Source organism: Hyaena hyaena, unplaced genomic scaffold (genome assembly GCF_003009895.1).
Source record: "Hyaena hyaena isolate Hyena2069 unplaced genomic scaffold, ASM300989v1 scaffold_1487, whole genome shotgun sequence".
NCBI classification, from domain to species: domain Eukaryota; kingdom Metazoa; phylum Chordata; class Mammalia; order Carnivora; family Hyaenidae; genus Hyaena; species Hyaena hyaena.
This window is the reverse complement of record NW_024082121.1, coordinates 975-5,623: the sequence shown is the minus strand read 5'-3', so window position 1 is coordinate 5,623 and position 4,649 is coordinate 975. Positions and strand designations below refer to the sequence as shown.

The 4,649-nt window shown below is 36.1% G+C and overlaps 1 pseudogene; it reads right to left on the bottom strand.

The window, feature by feature from the left end:
• Window positions 1-977: 977 nt before the first annotated feature.
• Window positions 978-1,784, bottom strand: LOC120225716 (annotated as a pseudogene).
• Window positions 1,785-4,649: the final 2,865 nt, after the last annotated feature.

Here is a 4,649-nt window from a genome sequence, read left to right as displayed (position 1 = left end):
ATGGAAACAAGGAAAATGAGTAAGTGATTCATTCTATATGTCTTAATGAAAAGGAAATACTTTTTAGCTTGGAAGATCTGATAGTTACAATAGGGTAAAAGATGACAGCTGTTTGTTTCCTATGGAATTGTGATATGCATAAAAATAAGATAAGCACCATGAGATTGAGCTGGCCACAAGGAAGTGGAGACTTCAGGGCACACTCAAGTTTCTTTAGGAAGCTCAAGTAACTTTAGGAAGTAAAGGAAAGGAAACATTCTGAGAAGAGTTTCAGGATGCCAAGAAGTTTCCTTATCAATGATGTTAAATTCCCAAAAGAAAAGACTATAGTTTAGGAGGTGGAGATTAGGAATGAGGTCAGATAAGGAGAGGCCAAGAAAACTGAGATAAGAGCTCAAATCTTAATGGATGTCTTGGGGCAGAGAGAAGAAGGAATATGCAACATCAAGGAATCATTCCTGGTTTACAGTGAAGCTGGGTGGTCTGCTCTGGTTCCATAGGTGCTAATGATTTGCTCTGCATAATTGTGACACCCAGGAGAGTTACACAATCACACTTCACTTAGAGGTGGCTCATTTTTCAGGGAATGTGGAGTTATGACAGAAGAGGAGCTGCTCCAGGTTTCTTGTCATTTATTTCATTCTCTCTCTCACTCATGCTTCTTCCCCAAAGTACAGAACTCCTCTAGGACAGTGACCAGACATATTTATCTTTCTGCTTTGCAGATTGCTTGCTCTCTTGAACAATGCCAAAAACAATTTTCATACTGAATTAGGTAGGAGACAAAGAAGTTATCTGGTACAAATGTTCCCTATTTAAAATTTTTCTCAATTTAAAGAGTACATTTAATTAATTTATCAATTTATTAACTTATTTATTTATTCATTTATTTTTATTTATTTTTTCACTTATTCGCTTACTTAATGGATCAGTTATTTATTGAGGTTCTTTGTAAGAAATTTAGAGAAAAAGGAAATTTAGAACACCAATTTTTCAGGATAAACTCAATTTGTGAGAGAAAACACAGAGCAGAGATATCCCTCAAGATGAGGAAAAGGTTTGGTTTTGGGCAGAATTTGTGTGTCCACAGCTTTCTGATCAACCTTGTGCTGCTCTGTAATCTCCTATTTCTCTTCTATGTAGATGATCTCACCTCACTATTGTCTGGTTTTACTCAGCTTCTTCTTGAAGGAAGCATCAGAGAGACATTTGGGGATTTTCACACTACTGTTAGCAATTTCAGTGGAGGTGGCAATATGAATTTCTAGTGCATCCTAAACAAAAGAACTCAATTGAGGGCCAGAGGTCCACTCACATGTAGCGAGCCACTGCTTAGTTGCCTTCAGAAAATCACCCTCTTGTTTCTGTGGTGCCTAGTGAGGATGATCAAAATGGTCCCAGGAGCAGTGCTAGCTGCTTTCAAGGCACATCTTCAGTAGGATAATACGTAGGCATTTTGTGAAGTTTAACACTTGAGTGCCTCCATCGTTGTCACCACCAAACTGGTTTTGGGACAGCAGCAAGAACTCTTTCCTTCTATTTCTTTTCAACCCTGGATTTAGCTGCCGAATGCTTCCTCTTGCATATGGCCTTTCTGGAATACACAGCTGATCAGAAATACCTGCCAATTCCTCCGCCTGGGACAAGGTTTGGGCTGCAATGGGGTTTCCTCTTCCTTGGTGTTTTAGCCTTGAGTTTACCCTTCTGAATGTGTCACCAGCATCAGATTTCTTGGCTTCAGGTTTCTTCTTAGTAGCCAGCTTCTCAGATTTTTCATCTACCATTGTGCAAGATGAAAAAGAGATAATTTTTAAATCAGTTATTCACACACATACTCTAAAGAAGCACCTACTTCTGAAAAGGTTTTTAAAACAAACAATGATCTCCAGAATGGCTTCCCTTTTCAATGGTCCTCATTTCATTTAGGTGATTTAGCATTCACCTCATATCTCCAGTTTAGTTACATTTTGATTTTTTGTTTTTAGAAATCATCTATTAAACTGAGATGATTTATATATTTATATACATTTTATTTCTGAGAGAGAGAGACAGAGACAGAGACAGCGTGAGCAGGGGAAGGTCAGAGAGAGAGGGAGACACAGAATCCTAAGCACGCCTGAAGCTCTGAGCTGGCTGTCAGCACAGAGCCCAAAACAGGGCTCAAACCCACAAACTGTGAGATCATGACCTGAGCTGAAGTCAGCCGCTTAACCGACTGAGCCACCCAGGCGCCCCGAGATGATTTATATTTAAACCCAAATCTTCTAAGTCAGAAGTTCAGAAATGATAAAAATGCCTACTTCATAGTTAAAAATATATTTGTAGTTTTTTTTTGTTGGAAAATATCAACACACATGTACACACACACATACATACATACACACGCACACCTCTCAGAATAGATGAATTTCTGAACACTTCATACTGACATTTGGAGTTTTGAATAAACAGTTTTTCCATGGTCTTGATCTAAGATTCATGGAGGTGAGATAATAGTTTGAAGCCATAGGTCCATTTCAAAACTGAATTTTCACTAAATGTCACAGTACAGCTCTCTGCCATTTTTCTAGAATGAGTGTATTGGTTCCTGGAAGGAAAATATATTTATGGAAAATCATACCCAGTAACTCAAGGGTAATGTTGTGGTGACTTTGAACCTGAAAGATCTCTATCTTGCTGCACATTCCCCTTTGTAATTTAAATCCAATCAAGTGCATATAACAGTCAAAGAAGTAGATTCTCATGCAAAATTGTCTAAACTTGGTTTGAAGCTTATGCATAAGTAGTTACAGCACTTTGTATGTGGGTAATAATAAAAAAAAAAAAACCTTTAAAAAATCAAATTTCCAGTGAGAAAAATACAGCATTATGCTGTCAAAGCAGGGGGATTCTGATATGTATATGTGTCTGTGTCTCTGTGTGTGTGTGTGTGTGTGTGTGTGTGTTGTACTTCTATAATAATTGCATTGCACTGTATTATTTGTGCATTGTATTTCTACAGTAAGTGTAGAAACTGGGAATAGTATATGGATATTTTTAGGCAAACTGAGAAAATCTATGGATATTTCATAAGAAAATGTCCAGGGGGCTTTGGATATATGGATTTAAATTCTCAGAGATGAAAAGTCATCTTGAATATTCCAGCCCCAAAATACAAGATGGAAAGAGCTGCATCCCTAGTTGTAGGGCCAGGCCGAGCTGCTCAGCTCTCTCCAGTCACCCAGGCCAATTTAGCTGAGGTGGTAACCATCGCGAAGCAGACATGGGCCATTCTTTCTTTTTCTTTTTCTTCTTTCTCTCTCTCTTTTTTTTTTTTAAATAATATTCAATATCTAATCATGATTTCTATTTTTTAAATATAATTTATTGTCAAACTGGTTTCCATGTAACATCCAGTGCTCCATTCCTTCTTTTTCTAGAGGAAAAGAAAAACAAAACAAAACAAAAACAAAAGCCACAAACTCTTATTTTTCCTTTTCTGGTTTCTGGAGAAGCTTTGGTGACTATATGCCTCTTTTGAAATAATGGAATGCTAACTAATCACTTTTAAGAGAGTTACTTCTTCAAAATATTAAATACCTTGCACATTATTCTCCTTTAACAAACAAAAACTATGGCTTTGGTGTTCTATACTAGCATTAAACATCAGTCATATTAAACCCAGATATCAGCCATGTTAAAACCAAAATCACACTTGAGTACAAGGGTATTTCTGGGGTATAGACTGTTTCTTAATCCAGATACTAGTTAAATGTGTATACTTCTGGTAGGGGGTTCATTATGCTATACTCTTAATCAGTTACATATTTTTATCTCTGTATATTGTATTAAATAAAATGTTCAATAAGCAGTTCATATAATTTGCTGTAAGCAACCTAGTTAATTTTTTTTAACATACAAAGACCAAACAAAGGGTGAAAACCTCTTCTCTCTCCCTTATATCCTTGTCCTACCCTAGTATTTCTCTCCAAAATCATTTATTTTAAAAATTGCTGTGCTTTGTCCTACAAAAAGGACACCTTACATCTGTCTCTTATCTATCTATATATTTACTTATCCAGCCATCAACCTAATACCTATACCTAACTGCCTATCTATCCACTAGTCTGATTTATAAATAATAGGTGATAATATATTGCAACATTGTTTTGTGTCTTACTTTTTGCTTTTTTGTTTATTTAAATATCTTGCTAGCCTTCCACAGCATAGTCATTCTTTATAATATCTTTTCATCAATTTATTGTACAATAGTTTATTTAATTGGTCCTTTGTTGATAGTCATTTGGGTTGACCCCAGGTTTTGTCCAATATAAACAATAATTCACCACAATTAAATTAAGCAATTAAGCTTATGGAGACATAAATGCTCAACAACCCTTGATTTGCCAGCCTAACACTTTTATAATGTAGTAAGTAAAAAAAAAATGTGGTTTTTAAAATTTTTGTTGTGGATTGAATGTATAAATCACTCCAAAATTCATATGTTGAAATTCTAATCCCAACATGATGGCATTTGAAGATGAGGCCTTTGGGAGGTAATTAGGTCATAAGACTAGAACCTTCATGATTGGAATTAGTGCCCTTATAAGCAGAGGCCAGAGAACCAGCTAGCTCTCTTTCAGTCATGGGAGGATACAAAAAGAAAAATG